General features: G+C 40.0%; 1 protein-coding gene across 1 annotated transcript in view; it reads right to left on the reverse strand.

Annotated features, from left to right (window-relative positions):
* The window catches only part of LOC122789795 (adhesion G protein-coupled receptor E3-like), a 1,074,489-nt gene that overhangs the window by 532,801 nt on the left and 520,051 nt on the right, over window positions 1–21,637 (reverse strand). The window lies entirely within an intron of this gene.

The raw sequence follows: 21,637 nt of genomic DNA on the forward strand, positions 1-21,637 counted from the left end.
TAGCAGCCTTACTTAAGGAAGGAGTCTTAATAGAATCCCCTGACTCACCATGTAACACACCTTTATTTCCTGTCAAGAAAGCAAACGGGGAATGGCGTATGGTCCAAGACTTACAAGCAGTGAACAATGCAGTTATACCTAGAGCACCAACAGTGCCAGATCCACACACCTTACTGAATGATTTAAAGCCAGAACAGAAATATTTTTCAGTGGTAGACATAAGTAATGCATTTTTCTTGATACCGATACACCTTGACAGCCAATATTGGTTTGCATTTACATTTCAGGGAAAGCGATACACATATACCAGATTACCGCAGGGGTATTGTGAAAGTCCAACAATATTTGCACAAGAAATGGCAAGCAACCTGGCGGGATTTATCCCACCGAAAGGTAGTCAGATTCTACTTTATGTAAACGACATTCTGCTGGCAGCCCCCACCCAGCAAGAATGCAAAGAATACACGATAGCTTTGTTACAATTCTTAGCTACTCAAGGTCACAAATAAACAAAGACAAGTTACAGCTTTGGAGAAAACAAGTTAAATACTTAGGATATGTAATATCCAAAGAAGGTAGAATATTAGATGAAGACAGAAAAACAGCAATTTTACAAGCACCTAGACCAACTACCAAGAAGGAAATTATGTCCTTCCTGGGAACTACTAATTTTTGTCGGAGTTGGATACCAAACTATGCTTTGGAATCTGCTCCACTGGCTGATTTAATATTTAAAAAGCCGATGGCTGCACAGGATTTATTACAATGGACACCGGAAGCAGAAGCAGCTTTCTGTAAGCTGAAACAATTGATAGCATCATCCATAGTTTTAGGATTACCAAACTATAACAAGCAGTTTATTCAAACTGTAGATTGCAAGCAAGGTTATATAACATCAGTGTTGGCACAGCAACATGGGGACAAACAACGCCCCATAGCTTATTATTCATCACAGTTAGATCCAGTGGCGTGGTCTTTGCCCCACTGTGTACAAGCAGTAGTTGCAGTTGCAATGGCAGTGCAGGCATCAGCCTCAGTAGTATTATTCCACCCTCTCACATTGATAGTGCCTCATGCAGTCGCAATCATTTTACTGCAAGAAAAAGTAGCATATCTTTCTCCAGCTAGGCATCTTTTCTGTATGACCATTCTGTTGGGCCAACCTCATATGACAATTGAACAATGCACAACTTTGAATCCGTCAACTTTGCTTCCAACCCCTGTAGATGGCAAACCATACTGCTGCCTGCAGGAGATTGAGCAAAAGACACTACCTAGACAAGACCTTACAGATGTTCCCTTGGATGATGCCGAGGTGACATGCTATGTGGATGGCTCATGCAGGAGGGGTCCTACAGGACAGAACCTAGTGGGGTATGCAGTTGTTTCTGATACTGAAACTTTAGAAGCAAAATCATTGCCACACAACTTATCTGCACAAGCAGCAGAATTGATTGCCTTAATGAGGGCATGTACCTTAGCAAAAGGTAAGAAAGTGAACATTTATACTGACAGCCAGTATGCTTTTTCTACTGTACATGTTTTTGCGCAACAGTGGAAAAATAGAGGAATGATAACATCTACTGGTAAACCGATTAATCATGCACAACTTATTTTAGACTTGTTAGATTCAATTCAGTTACCTAAGAAAGTAGCTATTTGCAAATGCGTAGCTCATACAAAACAACAGGATAGAATTTCAAAAGGTAATGCACGGGCTGATACAGCTGCAAAGCAGACAGCTTCAGCCATAGAAACTTTTCTTTTGAGTGAGGAATTACAAACCTCAGAGACTTTAGATTTAGAAATGTTGAAAACAATGCAGACACTTACTACAAATCTTGAGAAACAAAAGTGGATAAAACGAGGAGCAATCCTCAAAAAGGGACTGTACATCTCCAAGGAAAAGAAAACGATTTTGCCATCTAATTTATTTAGATATGCAGCGTTGTTGAGCCATGGGCAGAGCCATGTCTCAACAGGGGGGATGGTACAGTTAGTGAATCGAGTGTTTACAACCTATGGGTTTACAAACTATACAAAAAAATTTTGTGCAGTATGCCATGTTTGTAACAAGCATCATGCACAAGGGGCATTGAAGCCTAAGCGAGGGAATTTTCCAACACCACCATATCCATTCCATACTATTTGTATGGACTTCATAGAATTGAATAAATATGAGAATAAGAAATACTGCCTTGTTATTATAGATATGTTTTCCAAATGGGTAGAAGTGTTTCCAACTAAAAACCCAGATGCAGCTATGGTTGCAAAGGTCCTTGTTAAAGAAATTATACCCAGATTTGGGATACCGGAAAAGATTTATAGTGATAACGGGACACATTTCATGAACCAAACAATCCAGCAACTTAGTGGTTACTTCGAAATATCGTTAAAGAATCACTGTGCATATCACCCCCAATCTGCAGAGCTAGTAGAGCGACATAATAGGGTACTGAAGAATAGACTTAGGAAATTGATAGAAGAAACACAGAAAAATTGGGTGCACTGTTTGCCTTTAGCACTGTTGAGTATGAGAACTGTTCCAAATGTAAAGGGATTAACTCCTTTTGAAACTTTGTTTGGGAGGGCATATTATACACCTCAGTGGAAACCTCTCATGTCTACAGAGCAGGAGGCTGACAGTTCACTTGCAGGATATATGAGGAGATTTTTGAATAACAAACTTTTGCAGTTAAATTCTGTTTCAGATAAAGAGCAACCGAAATCGGAAACACCAGTAGCCCCAGGCACTTGGGTTTGGGTGAAGATTACGAAACGGAAGAATTGGAGCTCTCTGAAGTGGGAAGGTCCGTACCAGGTACTGCTGTCAACACCCACCGCAGTCAAAATCGCGGAACAAGCTTCTTGGATCCATTTGACACACTGTAAACTGGTTAAAAACTGGACAAAAACTTTGTTACTGTTGCACAACAAGAACAAAATGGCCAGATACAGAGTGAGTAGAAACACTGAACAATTTCAAAAAACTTGTTCGATTGTTTTTGTTGCAATATTGATCACACTATTCCTTTTGCTGTGGCCATACTTTTTTCCTGCCACAAAGGTTGAACTGATTAGATGTAATGAACCAAACATAGACTGGCATCCGAACTTTAACACTTATCAGGCAATTACATGTGTATACGCAGAGACTTTCAATGTTTCGAACTGCTGGGTCTGTACCGCCATACCAACAGCATACGGGGGTTTGTTAATGACTGCTATCCCCCTAGGGGTCAATGAGACCTGGGAAAATCTGGGTTTTGACACAGTTGCCATTAAAGCACAAGATAAGGTAGCATTGTATTTGCCTGTGACACAAAAAGGAATTGTATGTTTTTATAAAAATGACTCCATCCAAGTTGGGTGGAGTAAATGTAATGTTACTGTACAGTACAAATGTTATAGAAAACCAAATGATTTGAGTGGATCTTGTAGTACAGATTATGACTCATTTTTGAAATCTATGCATAAAACTCTTGATCAGGTACAGCACAATCCTGTACTTTTCAAACAGTTATCAGTGATAGATAAGAAAATGTTTCATGCAGGGCAGTCATTTCGTAACAAAGTAATGACAAAAGTAGAGGACTGTTATTTTGTATGTGGGAAAAAGGCATATAAATGGTTACCTGAGAATTGGTCTGGCAGTTGTTTTTTGTGATACCTGGTTCCGGCCATCCGACACACTGCAGCCTTGCCTCAAGGGAGTATTCGAAAAACTCGAGACGTAACCAAAAAGACTGTTAAGAAACCGGAGAATCCAGTGGGACGAATCGAAGCAGGGTGGAAAGACCATCATAATGTGGGAACCAAACTTGTGCACATGGACTTGAGCGATGCTATTATATCCTGGGCAGATATATCAACCATGTATGGCGGAGTCAAATCAATATGGAAACTGCGAAAACTGTCTATACTTCTCGAAATAATGAGTAATGCAACTTTTTCTGCCCTTGAACTGATAACTGATGAACTGAATGCCATGAAAACTGTAGTGCTTCAAAACCGAATGGCTCTTGACTTCACCCTAGCGGTGAGAGGCGGAACTTGCACTTTGATCAGAGAAGAATGCTGTGCGTTCATCCCTGACCACCAGCATGAGATAAACAATCATCTCGAGGTGATACAGCAAGTGTCGGCCATGACCAAACCAGGCCCAAACCCTCTGAACGAGTTTTTTCAGAATGCCTTTGGGGGTGGGGTTCCATCTTTATGAACATACTGATTGCTATTGGGGTAGGTTTACTCCTAATAGGAGCTTGTATTTGTTGCGGAATCCCCTACATGAAGAAATTAATTAAGGAATTCATAGGTATATCCGTATCTGAAACTATGTATCAAAGTACTGAATTTGAAGAGCTGCTAGAATGTGAGACGCTTTCATAAAAGTTTAAACTAAATGACTTTCTTAACTGCAAATCCTAAACAGAAGAGGTTAGGAAAAGAAGCAAACTGTTTATCCTTTTTTGAAAATAGAATAAAAAGTATTAACAGGAGGGAGATGTTAGAAAAATATGTATTAATATGTGTATGCTTAATGACAAATTAATAATCAAGTGTTTTTAATATGGTTTTCATTCTATTTCTTATGCACTGTGATTTATATAAATTGAGTTTCATATGAGACCAAAAATAATCCTTATTGAAACTGCAGCATGCTTACTGAAACTTGCAAGTTGCCCTCTGACCTAGTAACTGCTAGCACAGCAATATTCTTGTTTATGCCTTGTGGAAATGTACTTGAGAAGCAGGTGTTAATCTGCTAGGTCAGAAGCATATGAATCGACAATATACCATTGAATAAATGTAATGATTCCAGACAGACAGCCTTGTTCAGAGGATGGGAACCTCTGCAGCTGCAGTAGTTTAGAGATAAGTTAGACAAAGGCTTATTAGAGAAATGAAATGCTAGCATTGTGTTCAATTTAGCTATAGTATCTTGAATGTAACATAACAAGTATCTAACTGAAAGTAACCAAGGTCATGTTGTTTTTCTCAGGATGTTTCACATAAAAATTGTTTAAATCAGCAGAAAATCATGGGAAAGATGGTCAGCAGATGATGACCAAAAGGTGGTATTCCATTACGTCAGCATGGTAGGACATGATTAATTTGATAACCTATAAAAATGAATGCATTTCCTGTTTCTGGTTAGACAAACTGTATTAGCACGTTTTTGTCTCCTTGCTGCAAGATTAAAGTGCCTTAACCTGAACCTACCGTGTTTTGATAATTTTTAAAGTATAGTTTTTCCTTTGACACCCCTCCATCCCCCTTTCTTCTCTTTCTCCTTTTATTACCATTCTAACTTGCTGTTCTCCTTTCCTAACAAGGGGCATATTGGTATTTATTTTCCACTGGTGGGGTTTTTGTCCACCTGTACCTGGCCTCCTACTTGAGGGTTCCTGACAGGTTAGGGCAAGAAAAACTGATGTAATGGCGTTAGCTGCCTTACTTTATACTACTGATGACCTGATTGCAGTCTTCAAGTGACAGCAACCAACGCAGAAATACTAAGTCACTGGTATTCAGGCCAGCCAAGGGCTACCTTGGCAGGGATAACCCAAATGTGTTGACTGCAACAGTGAATACACCCAAACATCTACATTTATGGTAAGTGTACACAACTGTACTTTCTATTACCACTGACAGTAATGACATCTTAGAGATTGTCAGGAAGCATTGGGGAGTTCTGACAGTAGATCCTAAGGTTAGAAACATTGTAAGTGATACTCCCAACTTCAGGTACAAGAGTAAACCTCATCTGAAGAGAATGTCATGTAACAGTACAAACAACACACCTAATAGAATGAGAAGGATAGACATGAATACAGTAGCCTGTGGGCATTATAATTTCTGTGAGTATATAGATAGTGCAGTGACTTTTGTTCACCCCGATACCAGTCAGTCTTTCAGACTGAATGATTGTGGAACTGAACATGTGGTTTATTTGGCATATTGTTGTACATGTACATCGTTCTACATTGGTAAATGGGTAATGTGAGCGTTTATTCTGTCATTAGTTTTGATGAAGTAGGCACACTGTGTACCAGGATTAAGAATATGTTAGAAGATATGTGGAAATCCAACCAACTCACATTTGACTTATATACATTTTTGAAAGTAGAACAACCTCTAATACCTGTTATTCAGGGACTACCTAAAATACACAAAGATGGGTCGAGACCACCTATGAGACCCATAGTAGTTGGCAGAGGATGATGTACTGAACCCTTCCCTCTTTATGTTGAGAAGTTCTTACGGCCCATCCCAGACAACCCCCCCCCCCCATATTTCGAGACATTCAACAATTTTTAGTTGATTTGTTTGAGTTTACTGATGGTTATGGTGAAAGTAGTGAATTCATTTTTGTCACACTGGATGTCCAGTCACTTTTTATCATCATACCAAATGGTATTGGTATAGATTATGTGAAATAGTATTTAACTAGACACAGTCAGTATGAAGAATTTATAGACAGGATCTGCCTATTTTTAGAAGTTATCCTTGAGAATAATGTCTTTATTTTTGATGATAAATGCTACTTACAATGGGATGGCATATCTATGGGCACTTCATGTGCTGATAGCTATGCCAACATGTTTCTAGCGTTTTGGAAAGAAGACGTTCTCTTCTAGATTGACATGTATAAATGGTTTGTTCCATTTTTCAGACGTTTTGTGTGCAATGTCTTTTTGGTTTGGACAGGTAATGGAAGAACTCATTTCTTTCTTTGATAGTATTGATGGATTGACAGAGTACCTGAAATTTATCATGACATACTCTGCTGATACCATTAAATATCTAGATGTATGTATCAGGAAGTCAAATAATGGACATGTCCACACGGGAATATTCCATAAGAAATGTCATAGAAATACCCTTCTACATAGGTGCAGTGTACATCAAGAATATGTTTTTAATAATGTCATTAAAGGACAAGGCATGAGGATATCTAGGCTTAATGCCCCAGATGAAGGGTTCCATCTGGAACTTACAGATTTAAGACATACGTTTCAAGAACAAGGTTATAATCGGTCTGAGATTGATAGAGGATTTTGAGACCCTGAGGAATGGGAGGGCCAGTCCCTATTTTTCATCCAGAGGAAGATACAGTAAAAGGGAACGGGACTTAGGTATACCGACCACCATGAAAATTCCTATTGTCTATACCACCGACAGTGAGGACATCTTAGAGATTATCAGGAATCATTGGGGAGTTTTAATGGTATATCCTAAGGTTAGAGACATTGTAGGTGATACTCCCACCTTCAGGTATAAGAACAAGCCTAATCTGAAGAGAATGTTATGTAACAATACAAACAACACCCCTAACAGAATGAGAAGGATAGACCTGACTACAGTAGCCTGTGGGCATTGTAATTTCTGTGAGTATATAGATAGCACAGGGACTTTTGTTCACCCCGATACCAGTCAGTCTTTCAGATTCACTGTACTGAACACGTGGTTTATCTGGCATATTGTTGTATGTGTACATGGTTCTACATTGGTAAAACTGATAGGGCACTGAGAGAGAGAATTAGACAGCATATTTATAATATAATAATTAAGTCTAATAGCAATACTTTGTCTAAACACATTAATTTAGAAGGAAACATGCATAAATTCAAGTTTATGGTTGTAGATCGAATCCTACCCTCCATATGAGATGGTGGCATCAGAAATTATACAGAGAGTATGGAGGTTAAATGGATCTTGAGACTCAGGGAGGGACAGACGTAAGGGACTAAATGAGAGATCCTCACTGAAACCCCTTTTAAAATCAAGGAGATTGACATCTAATATAATGATATGTATTTTTTCATATGTCTATTTTTATGTTCATGGTTGTGCATTTTTATGTTTATATGTCAATGTACATTTTAATTGTTTTAAATATTGTATATGAATATATTATGGTTGCTCAGCCTGTTTTTCAGTTAAGGATGGGTATAAAGTGAATGGTGCCTTTAAGTGGTTAAATATTCTGAATGGGAACATGTTTTTATTGAATGTTTGCCTAATTGATAATGTTACACATTTGTGCTTCCAGAAATGTTCTGTGCAGTCTCATGAAGTTCATAGTGAAAGTGCTTACCATGCACATTGGTTAATAAAACGTTTGCATGTTTTTTTAACCAGAGTGTGTTCCATGGTTGTTTCGTTGCCTTAACTGTGGTTCATATGTTCATAGGTAGGTACTAGGCTGTTGGCCCAAGGGCTTACATAAGCATAGCCAGCAAGGTTCCATAGCTTACGCCACTCAAGAAAGTTATTTTCCTGTGCCACTGTCCAGCAGAGATACAGAAGTGATCCCCAGGGTGTATTTCCTATTTCCCATCCACTCATCAAGATTTTTCTTTAAGAGTGCTAATTAAGAACTTTGCTTGACATAGATGGGTAGCTTGTTCCAGAATATAGGAAGTCTCTGGGACAGGAATCTATCCCTCCAGCATGTCCTGTTTATTGTGGTGACAAGGTTTAGGTCCCTAGAGCATGTAGCTCAGAGGGGTTGGGATTTCTTTAGCTGCAGCATGTCCAACATCTCTGGGTTTGACATAGCTTTATATGTTAGGCAGAGATCACCTCGGAGTAGGTGATATGCTATGGAGTAAAACTGGAGTTTTTTGAGGCAGTCAGTGTAGGGCATTTGTTTGAGGCCAGTAATCCTCTTTGTGAGGTGCTTCTGTGGCCTTTCCAGCTGCTGCAGATGTCTTGTGAGGTACATTCCAAAAGGGGCATTGTACTCTATAATGGGTCTAATGAGTGACGAGTACAGGGGAACAATGACCTCTTTTTTCCTAGATGAGAACCCTTTTATGATGAGGTGTGCCACGTAGAAGGACTTCCTGACTACTGTGGCGAAGTGACTATCAAAGGAGAGACTACTGTCCACCTGGATCCCAAGGTCTCTTATCACACATTCGGTGTTAAGTAGATTGCTGCCTATGTGGTAGTTCATGGGTACAGAGTTTTTACCAAAGGGGATGACACTGCACTTTTTGGCATTGAGCTTGAGGCCATGGCTCTGACACCAGGCATCTGTCTCAGTGAGGCCCTTCTGTATGATGTCCACATCATTTGGGGACTTGACTATGGCTCCTAGTTTGCAGTCATCTGTGAACTTCATTAGCCAGAAACCTTCTGTGTTAGCCTGTACTTCAGAGAAGTAGATACCAAACAGGAGAGGTCCCAGGACTGAACCCTGTGGTACTCCACTTGTCACTGCTTTGAGGTCAGATTTGGAGTCTGCAACTTTTACAGTTTGGGTTCTGTCAGTGAGCCAGTTGGCAACCCATCATGTGAAGTATGGATTTATACCTAGTTTAGTGAGTTTAGCTATAATTCCAGAATGGGGGATGGTGTCGAAAGCCTTGGCGAGGTCAAGATAGGCTGTGTGAACCACCTTACCCTCATCCACGGCTTTGGTGACTGCCTCAAAGAAGTCGATCGGGTTCAGGAGGCATCATCTGCCTTTCACAAACCCGAACGGGTGGGATCCAGAGTTTGGAGGTTACCAATGTATTTGTTTATGAGTTCCATGATGATACATTCCATGGCCTTGCAGACCAGGCTCGTCAGGCCAATAGGTCGATAGTTCCCAGGATCAGTGGTGGCGCCCACTATGTGGAGTGGGATAACTGTTGCTGTGTGCCATTCAGTGGGCACAAAGCCTGATGTGAGGCTATTATTGAACATGGTGTTTAAGTGGAGTGCCAGTACATTCTGAAGTTTGTGTTAAACGCAGCCTGTGATGTTGGACTCATTTTTTGTCTGTATTGTAGCATCATCCTTTAGAATGCTAGGCTTATGGCACTGCCTTAATAACCTTCTCTGCTCCTGTTTAATTGTATGTGAACCACCATAAACACTATAATATACTTATGCAGTCTCTACCCATTTCTTCTATTGTACTACTCCTCTTTATGACTACAACTTCTAAAAAAAAAAAAAAAACTAAAATCTTTATTTTATATTTCACAATATTGTAATTGATGTTTCACTTCAAAGTGTTCTGTAGCTTTATTTTATTACACATCTTTTTGTACTTTTATTATTTTTTGTTTTACAGCATTAACCATTTAGCTACTGTAATTTTGTCAATACCCACTTAAATTATTATTTTATGCTGTTACACTTTGTATTAAAATCTTTATTTCTATGTGAGCTTTTCTCCCTGGGCCTCCACTGAAAATGGGTCTCTGACCCAGTGGGCTTTCCCAATCAACAAATGTTAATAAATAAATAAATAAATAATACCTGCCTGTGACACATAATCTGAAATCTCAGTCATGTAGTCCATTGAGGTACATCTCCAGTCATTCATGCCCACATGGACTATGACGGAGTCATACCGGTACTTGTAGTGGAGTGACTTGAGTGCTTGAGTGATTTGATGGATTCTAGCACCTGCAGGGAGCTAACCTTATCCCGCTCCTTATCCAGCCTGGTGAGTGGAACATCTTGTGTGTCTCACAATGGAGTCACCTATGACCAATACATTAGGTTTTATGGAGTTATGCCTTATGGGCTAATTTGTTAAGACACTTGTGTGTGTCTTATTATGTGTTGTGGTTGCTTTTTGCATCGTTATGTGTGTAAGTGGTTTTCATTTGGGAGGAATCTGATCGTTTGGTAAGTTACTAGTGAGGGGGTTCCTATTACATGATCGAACACTAGAAATAGCGAATGCTCATTTGTCAAACCCAAATGCACGAAACCGCAGAATATCAAAGGAATGGATCAGCGATTTTTTTCCCAGGGGAAAAATTTGCCGAGCCATTCTCCAGACTTTAATGTTTTCTTCCATGTGCTGGGATCTTGGAGTTGGTATATTTAAGGTGGGGAAGTGTGGGGGGCACAGCCCCCCACATCGGGGAGTGTGGGGGGAAAAGCCCCCTACTTTGTGTTTCCTGCATATGTTTTGGGGGATCAGAAAATGTTTTCCCCAGGAATAAATTCGCTGATCCATTCCTTCAACATTTTGTGGTTTCATGCATTTGGGTTTGATTATAGATCATTATAGATCATTCGCTATTTCTAGCATTCTATCATATAATAGGAACCCCTAGTGAGTACCTCCTCATATGTAGGTTTATGCCTCATGTCCTTATTTAGTGTGGGAAGTGTGTATGTGTGCTGACAACCTGTTTGGCATTTGATTTTCTATTCTATTTTATACTGAAGTGCTAAATACTGATAGAAATACATCTGCTTTCAAAAATATTCCCTTCAATGTCTCATACTTCATTTATTTTATTTGAACTGTATGCCAGTTCCCCTTTAAGTACTCAGTATGGTGTTTTTCATACAAACACCTCAGAGATTATTGTTCAGTCATTTCCTGATTAATTGCCTTCACCTCTGGACAGACTGGCTTCATCTGTAGGCAGAGAGAAAAACAGTTAATAGTTTTACAAATGCTGGAAGTAGTTCTTCTCAAATACTGGGAAACTAACATTTTACATATTTTTATTTTCTAGTCTGCTTGCTTAGAAAAATTAAGGAAACTTTTCCCTTGTCTGCAGCATAAACCAAGAGCATTAGCCTACACCTACACCTACAAAACACCAGAGAAACCAACATAATTCACACACACACACACACACACACACACACACACACACACACACACACACACACACACACACACACACACACATATATATATATATATATATATATATATATATATATATATATATATATATACTCAGCGCACTTCCACAACTCCCCCTCAACAGTTCAAGATCACAGCATTAAACTGCTTATATGCAGCTGTTGTATTGCTACAGTATAATCCCAGATTCGTTATAGATATGGAAAAGTAAAGTCTTACATTTAACATCACCAGTATAAACAGCCTCTATTAATAAGACTCTCCTCCCAATGTTGCAATTAAAATATCTCTGCTTAATATCCAGGATTGTTTTACAGTATAAAATGCAATTTACTTCAATAAATTTATTATACATATATTACTAAGGCAAAAAATGACTTACTTACAGTTACATATTTAGTCCCTGTATTATAGTTCTAAACATTAATGACAAAGTAGGAATTATTAACCAAAGAAAAAACATGCATGCACCCACTATATGACTTAAAACACAAGGACAAGTGCACACTACAGAATGTAGCAAGCGTGGAGTTAATCAACCTGAATCATAATGGGTACAGAGTTTTTACCAAAAGGAATGACAATGCACTTTTTGGCATTGAGCTTGAGGCCATGGCTTTGACAACAGGCATCTGTCTCAGTGAGGCCTTTTTGTAGGATGTCCACATCGTTTGGAGTTTTGATTATGGCTCCTAGTTTGCAGTCATCTGCGAACTTCATTAGCCAAAGACCTTCTGTGTTAGCCTGTACTTCAGAGAAGTAGATACCAAACAGGAGAGGACCCAGGACTGAACCCTGTGGTACTCCACTTGTTACTGGTCTGAAGTTGGATTTGGAGTCTGCTACTTTCACAGTGTAGGTTCTGTCAGTGAGCCAGTTGACAACCCATCTTGTGACATAGGGATTTATACCTAGTTTAGTGAGTTTATCTATAATTCCACAGTGGGGGATGGTGTCAAAAGCCTTGGCAAGATCTAGATAGACTGTGTGAACCACCTTACCCTCATATACGACTTTGGTGACTGCTTCAAAGAAGTCTATCAGGTTTAGGAGACATGATCTACTTTTTACAAACCCAAACTGGGTGGGTCCATAGTCTAGAGATTACCAATGTCATTGTTTATAAGTTCCATGATGATACATTCCATAGCCTTGCAGACCGGGCTCGTCAGGCTAATGGGGTGGTAGTTCCCAGGGTCTGTGATGGCTCTCCCTTTGTGGAGTGGGACGACTGTCACTGTGCGCCATTCAGTGGGCACAAAGCCAGAGGTAAGGCTATGATTGAACATCGTACTTAGGTGGGGTGCCAGTTTGTTCTGTAGTTTGTGTAGAATGCAGGCTGGGATGTTGTCAAGTCCCATGGATGCTGTGTTCTTGGCTTTGGGGAGTGTGTTGTTGACTGCGCAGCCATGATTACAGGAACTTTGTATTCTTCTGGTATAGAGATGGGCCCTTTGGGGGATGAGAGGGGGGTAAAGTTAGCACTGAACCTATCTGCCAGGATGTTGGCAATATCAGTTGGTTCTGTATATTTAGTGCCATTGTGCTGTAACTCAGAACAGATCTGAGTGTTGCCATTGAGATTCTTGACATAGCTATAGAATGCTTTGTGGTTGTCTTTAGAATCAGTGGCAATTTTGTTTTTGTAACTAGCTTTGGAGGATTTTATGAAGGATCTTAGCTTCTTACTGAGGCTGACCAGAAAGTTCCTCCAATCATGGGATTTTACTCTTTTTTTGCAACAGATTCTTTCTTTTGTTGTACAGTTTGTTTATGGCAGGAGACCACCATATTGGCTTCCTTTTTTGGAGGATAGCATCTTGGTTCTGTTTGGATTGCATGATCCATGCACTCGTGTAAATGCTTATAAAGTGCATTTGTGTAGGATTCAGCAGTCGTACCTCTACTGTCCATCTGCATGGGTGTCGTGAAGTTTGCCACTGCTGTCTTAAGAAGCGTGAAGTTGGCTTTGGAGAAATGTTTTACGGTGGTTTCCTTAATGGGGGGTGGGATGTAGATGTCTAGGGTGATTAGCTTGTGGTCAGATCTGACCAACGAGGAACTGACCTCTGGTGTGGAACACTGACTGCCCATTTTAGTAATGACCAGGTCTAGGATATAGCTGCCCCTGGGTGAAGGTGTGGATAAGTTGATCCAAGGCATTGGAATTTATGAATTCCAGAAAACGTTGAGCAAAAGAGTTAGTACATGAGTAGTTTTTCCAGTTAATGGTGGGGTAGTTGAATTTGTCCATTATTAGGATGTTAGGTTGTACCCTAATATTTTCCAGTGTATCAAGAAATGAGGAGTGGGAATGCTGGGGCATGGTGGGGGATCTGTAGCAAGCTAAAATTTGGATTGCGGTCTTGCCCAGAGTTAGTTGCACTTGGATAATCTCAGATGCATTATGATGAGCAACTAGCCTGGAGGTGTGGATATCCTTAATGAATATGGACACGCCTCTGCCTTTAGTGCTTTGGGCCAGGTTACGTGGCCGAAAGGTGTGGTGTGAATTATAGCCTGGTAATGCAAGGGTGCTCTCTGGAGAATTGAACCAGGTCTCTGTCACTACACAGATGTCGATGTTCTCCATTTTAAGGAGTGCCTCAAGTGAGTGCATTTTGAGGTTTAGACATCTAGCATTGAATAGCATTACCCTCAGATTTTGCTTGCTTGTACCTGTTACAGTGGTGAATTTGTCATTTGAACCTTGTGTAAAAAAGTCACTATATGGGTGGCAAGAGCTTTAGCCAGTATCCAGAATCCCAAGGGTGACAGGTGCAGGCCATCTCTGGCAAAGCATCGTGGTCTGTCGATCATGTCATCATGTCATCCCAGGCAGACAGATACTGGATCCCCTTAGAATGACACCAGAAGCTTAGCCAATTGTTGAAGTCAGTCATTACTGTAATATCATTCTGGGTGATGGCAGGATGCTACTCAGGGCTAGGGTCAAACCTGCCTGGGCTACAAGATCAGAAGGCTCCTCCATGTCTCTTTTCATATAGTCCAGGGAGGTACGTCTCAGGTCAGTCACACCAACATGGACAATGACAGAGTCATATTTGTACTTGTTGTGGAGTGACCTGAGTGCGTGCATTATGTGGTGAATCCTGGCTCCTGACAGGCAGCTGACAGTAACTTTCTCCTTGTTTAGCCTGGTGAGTGGAACATCAGTGTGCCTGACTATAGAGTCACCTATGACTAGAGTGTTGTTATGCCTTATCGTCTGTGGATGACTGGCACACTGAGTTCGTGGGCTATGTGTAATTTGGGTTTTGTTGGGGGAGTGGAGGTTGCTTGCATTTCTGTTTGTGAGGTCCCTGTTGCTTGGGCAGATTTTTATTGAGAGCCTTTGTGAATGTAGGTGTGTGTTTTATGTTTCTATGCATTTGTTTTGCTGGTGTAGGTTTTGAGGGACTATGTGATGAGTGTGTTGTGATGCAAGTGTTTACCTTCTCCTCCTGAATGTCTAGTCCAGTCTTGGGTGAAGAGAGCTTTGCTTTCAGTTTGGCTATGTAAATGCATCTCTTACAGGCTGTAGTGTTGGGTGGTAGGAGGAGAGGGTAGTCTGTGTACATGAGGCAATTGCTACATTGCCCCAAGATGCCCAGATTCATCAGGTTTGACAGGAGAAAACACCGGGAGCTGACCCTTAGAGATGCCTGGATAGGTGCTTATTTATTAAGTACTAGAAACTGTTTTCCTCTACACAAGTGAGAAAAGTTGAGTGCTGTAGTAATGTGTAGCTTATTTAGTGCTTACGATGAGTTCTGAACAAGTGCTAAGCTAAAAGAAACAGATGTGATTGCTAAAACTAAAACTGGCTAGTTCTAAGGGAAAATTCAAAGAACAGACTTTATTGTGCTGGGAATACTTTAACCCTAGCTATGTGGTGATGCATAACATGTTTTTTTTTTTTAGATAAGCTACCTAGTGCTTACCACTCCCACTGATAAGCTAGAAGGCTTCCCTTCAGCACAGAAAAGATTGGGGTCTCAGAAACTTACAAACAGTCTTGGTTACAGCAAATCTGTATCTGGACTAGACTACTTACAGGAAAGGCAGGATATTTTTTTTTGGTAAAGTGGAAAGGGAGAAAGGAGGAACAGAAGATAATTCAAGGTTAAGAAACTAAGTGGGTTGGCCTTCTCAAATGTTCTCCCTGTATTAGGTACAATGAGGTAATGACACTAGACTGGGAGGAGTGTCCCAGATCAAATTTACAGTAGGGGCGGGCAACTGCAAAGCCTCCAAGTATAAGAACAAGATACCAATAGGGGGAAGGGTGGGAAACAAAAAGCAGAGCAAACCCAAATAGATGCTTAACAAGTGTAGAAAAGTTCTAGTTAATATCTCACACACAGTGAAACTAGCTAGAAAAGTATGCAGCAGACAATAAAAGTGCTATAAATAGCATGTAAAAATAAGCAAAAAACAGGATACTTAATGTTATATATCACAGATCAGTTTGCTCAGTGCTCTTCCTCCGATTAGCTCAGTGTGAAATGGCAGAAACACTCACAAGTTAACTTCTTAAGTAACAAAGTTGAAACCTGAAACCACTTTAAAAAAATCCTTGAAAGAACGAATGAGGTGCTTACTCCAAGCCATAGTCCAAGTAACCCCAATCAGCCAATGACCATAAACACTTCACTCTCACTGAAATGCTATACTGGCTTTGGCTAAACTAAGATGGCCTGGAACATGTGCTCAGGCACACAGCCTCTACCAACAAACAACTAGGCCCAAAACACAAGCCTGAATATGGACAATGCTACAACTACCCACACTGCTTAGGTAGAAAAAAACTGCAGAAATGTTTAAACAGATAAAGGAGCAAGGAGACTCTAGAGAATGCTTTTAACTGTAAACAATTAAGTTATATGATACACTCCTTAGCAGGAAATCAGAAGAAACAAACCCAAACAGATGCTTAACAATTGTAGAAAATTTCTAGTTAATACCTCACACACAGTGAAACTAGCTAGAAAACTATGCAGCAGATAATAAAACTGTTATAAATAACATGTAAAAATAAGCAAAAAACACAATACTTAATGTTATATATCACAGATCAGTTTGCTCAGTGCCCTACCTCCGATTAGCACAGTGTGAAAATATTGTAGCTCCTTCTGCATGCTCACTTCTTCATGACGGAAGAAACTGGAATTTATTTAGCAGATATTATTGAGGCCGTTAACATGGCTGTCAAATATGACATATTGAAGGAAGCTTGAACATCCATCCCTATATTCCATCAAGTATAGATTACTAAGAGGTGACTTAATACTGGTATTAAAATGCTTGATTGATGAAATTCCTATATCAATCATACTGTCTCCACCTGGAATAAGAATTTACCAATTAATCAACCAAAGACAAGAATGTTAATTAAAAACTCTTTTTTTGACCATGTGGAACTCATTACCATTAATGATATAATGTGCTGAGAATATATATATATATATATATATATATATATATATATATATATATATATATATATATAGGTCTACTTTCTTTGATCGAAATACCATTATTTCGAACAAAGAAAGTATGACCTTACTTTAGCAAAAGTGCACTTCAATGAAAGTGCACTTTCGCAAATTCCGTTTCAACGAACCGGCAGTTAAAATAAAAGATAACTATTTAAACTCCCCTGCACCCCCACTACATTAACTATACTAACTCTGAGATTGCACTACAGTGGGGAAACAGGTATATTTCCTTATCCCCACTGCAGTGGTCTGTTTTATTAAGATTGATGGTTCGCTCAACCGGAATTCACAATTTTGCGAAAGTAAGGTTGTACTTTCTTTGTTCAAAATAATGGTATTTCGATCAAAGAAAGTAGACCCATATAATATATATATATATATATATACATATATATATATATATATATATATATATATATATATATATATATATACAGTATGTGTGTGTGTGTGTGTGTGTGTGTGTGTGTATGTGTATAAATATATATATATGTGTGTGTGTGTGTATATATATATATATATATATATATAGATACAGTATGTGTGTGTGTGAGTGTGTATATACATATATATATATATATATATATATATATATATATATATATATATATATATATATATATATAATGTATATGGATTCCATACATTTGGTCGAATTACACTTAGTCGAAAATGATACCAGGCATTGCACTTCACTGAAAGCTCACTTGACTGAAAGCTCACTTGGTCGACAATGGAATATAGCCCCTGCCCCACTACAGTGCAACCCTGGAGTGAGAATATTAAATAAGGGGGAGTGTGGGGGGGGCACAGCCCCCCACAATGAGGGGTGTGGGGGGTATAGCCCCACGCATAATTTTAATGTATTCACTATTATAAGATGGTATATCCATTAGAAATGCATTGATATATATATCTTTAGTAAAAACTACTGGCATAATGTGGGGGGGCTATGCCCCCCACCCCCCCTTATTTAATATTCTCACTCCAGGTTTGCGCTGCAGTGGGGCAAGGGCTATATTCCATTTTCGACCAAATGAACTTCGACCAAGTGAGCTTTCAGTCAAGTGAGCTTTCAGTGAAGTGGCATTGAAAATGGAACATTGAATGTTACAAACATTCTTTAGAATGTAAAAACTTTTAAAAAGTTTATTTTTTGTTATAGATTTTGCTCAAGAAACACTGGCTGTGGGGACTTGGATACATTATTGGAAAAGAAGTATTTCATTTGACAGATAAACTTAGATGCTAAATCTCCACCACACACTCAGCATTAAGTGTTTGCTGAAGTAAAATGAGATGCAAAAGCATCAGGTAACTCTAATTAAGGAAGATTTTATTGTACTATACAAATTGTGTATTACTGAAGTGTGCTCACTGTTCTCAACAAGTCTAATACAGTACAGACAAAAGCACTAAACTGTATGTCTGGTGTTCTCCAATATGAATGTTCTTGGTTTATTTGTCTGCATTCTTAGTTTGGTTCTATTCACATTTTGCTTGTTTTTTTATTGAAGGACTAGCTTGAGAAGATGGACTAGTGAGTGTATTTGGTACACATTCAAGAATTGTCACGTGTATGTTGTAAGATTTCTATTTAGAGTTTCTCAGTCTGGGATTTTTTTCTGTGGTGTGAAAGGGAATGCATTAGTTGGGCACCTTGACTAAGGAAGAAAACTGATTAAGTTTGTTGAGGAGATGGCCCATCCAATTTAGAATTAGGTCACTGAGCAGATATAAAATTGTGTTTACACATACAGTTACCTAATGCGTATAACAGTGAGTTGTACAAGGAAGAAGAGAATGGATGTCGACAGCAGGGATCTATACATTTGTTTTTGGCCTTTGATGCTGCACATTACTGATTTCTCTTGGGGCCTCCATATAGTGTGCTTCATCTGGGTCATGTATCGGCTCATCTCACATCTGCCACAGTCTGACCATCATTTCCCCATCAATCTGCACTATGCCATGCACCTGTCATCTGCACATTCAAGCCACATCTGCTGCAGTAAATCCCTCATTTCCACGGTGCACACTGTTCCATTCACATTGCATGTGCTGATTTGTGCCCTCTCTGCTGCAGTACATCCCTCATTTCCATTTTGCACACTGTTCCGTTCACGCTGCATGTGCCGATGTATGCCCTCTCTGCTGCAGTACATCCCTTATTTCCATTGTGCACACTGTTCCATTCACATTGCATGTGCCAATTTGTGCCCTCTCTGCTGCAGCACATCCCTCATTTCCATTGTGCACACTGTTCCATTCACATTGCATGTGCCGATTTGTGCCCTCTCTGCTGCAGTACATCCCTCATTTCCACTGTGCACACTGTTCCATTCACATTGCATGTGCCGATTTGTGCCCTCTCTGATGCAGTACATCCCTCATTTCCACTGTGCACACTGTTCCATTCACATTGCATGTGCCGATTTGTGCACTCTCTGATGCAGTACATCCTTCATTTCCACTGTGCACACTGTTCCATTCACATTGCATGTGCCAATTTGTGCCCCCTCTGCTGCAGTACATCCCTCATTTCCACTGTGCACACTGTTCTATTCACATTGCATGTGCCAATTTGTGCCAACTCTGATGCAGTACATCCTTCATTTCCACTGTGCACACTGTTCCATTCACATTGCATGTGCCGGTTTGTGCCCTCTCTGATGCAGTACATCCCTCATTTCCACTGTGCACACTGTTCCGTTCACATTGCATGTGCCAATTTGTGCCCTCTCTGATGCATCCCTAGTTTCATTTGAGCCATGGTAGAGAATTCAGTGCCCATTGCAAACATGCACTCATGACTCTTATGATGAAACACAGTTTGTCTTCTGGCAGACCTCTGAACTGATAACGCTTACAGAATCGTGGATCAGTTGTCGTATTATGCATTTCTCATGACAGATAACTAAACCCAGTGGTGGCTCTTTCAGAAAAGATGTAGCATATGAATATACCCAATGTGCCATTTGCAGTGTGATCTTTAGGTCTGGTAACCAAAAAACAGTTTGCCTACCTGTCTGAGAATTATCGAAGAATAATAAAAATGTTTGCTGGTAACAATGGGAGTATGGGGCAAGTGGAAGAACATGAGTGTATCTGGGACATGTCCTAAAGTATGTGCATCACCTGTGTAGGGAGGTTAAAGTGAAGATAGCACAGTCCCACATCTGTGTCTCAATCAGCCATGATTTATCTACTGACTCTGGCATACCCTTGTACTGGGGGCCAGTGTCAGAATAACTGGTCTGACTTGCCACAGAGGGACCCCAACCACAGTTGGCATTTGTGGGGAGGAAGGAGCAGGGACCACTGAACTCCTTGGTATCTATCCACTTTGAATTATTACAGATTTCACTGCAATGATCTGTGCCCTGAATGTGTGTACTGATTATGGTTCAAACTATTTTGCAGATTTAAAATATAGACAGGAGAAGAGAGCAAAGGACAGGCAAATATGTACAGAAAGACAGCACTGGCTCACTAGGAGGCAAATTGCACCCATCTGACTATGTGTTGGCTATGTGTGACTTCTTAGGTCCAATCCATGAGCCAGAGAAAAAACAGAGAGTCATGTATGGATTTATGCCTAGTTCTGAGAGTTTGTCAATAATACCTGAGTGGGTATTGTGTCAAACAGCTTGGTCAGTTCAAGGTAGGCTGTATACACCATTTTCCCCTCATGCATAGTCTTGGTGACCCTTTCAAAGAAGTTTAGCAGGTTAAGTAGGCAAGACTTTCCTTTGACAAAGCCAAACTGGGATGGGTCCAGTGTCTGTAGGTTACCAATGTCCTTGTTGATCATTTGCATGATAATTTGTTCCATGGCTTTGCATATTAGACTTGTCAGACTAATAAGTCTGTAGCTCCTGGGGTCCGTTGATGCTCTACCCTTATGAAGTGCGATGACTGTTGCAGTTCTCCATTCAACTGGCATGTCACCTGTTTTTGAGGCAATAGTTGAAGAGTGCCTCAAATGGTCCCACTAGGCCATATTTTAGGCCGTTTAGTAGACAGCCGGGGTATTGTCGATGCCCACAGAAGCAGTGTTTTTGGCCATAGTGAGCATCACCAGGACCCGCTCCCTGTTGATAGTTGGGGAGTATGCTGGAAGGAATTTCAAGGGGCAACATAGTCCATTAAACACATCCTCCTATGCTGATAGATATTAGATTCCTCAGGAGTGACACCAAAAACCAAGCCAGTTTTAAAACACAATTGTTTTCTGTTCATACTGTGGCATCATCCTTGGTAAAGGATAAATGCTGTTCACTGCAAGGCACATACCTGTCTGTGACTCGTATTCACAGAAATCCATAATGTTTCTTTTCATATAGTCCGGTGAGATACATCTCAGGTCATTTACACCCACATGGACTATGATAGAACTGTATTATTACGTGTGATGCAGTGACTTGAGTGTGTGTGCATGGTATTATGGATCCTGGCTCCAGACAGCCAACTAACCATTATCTTTCCTTGTCAAGCCTGTTGAGTGGGA

This window comes from Protopterus annectens, chromosome 15.part0 (assembly GCF_019279795.1).
Source record: "Protopterus annectens isolate FY-2018-M chromosome 15.part0, PAN1.0, whole genome shotgun sequence".
Taxonomy (NCBI): Eukaryota; Metazoa; Chordata; order Ceratodontiformes; family Protopteridae; genus Protopterus; species Protopterus annectens.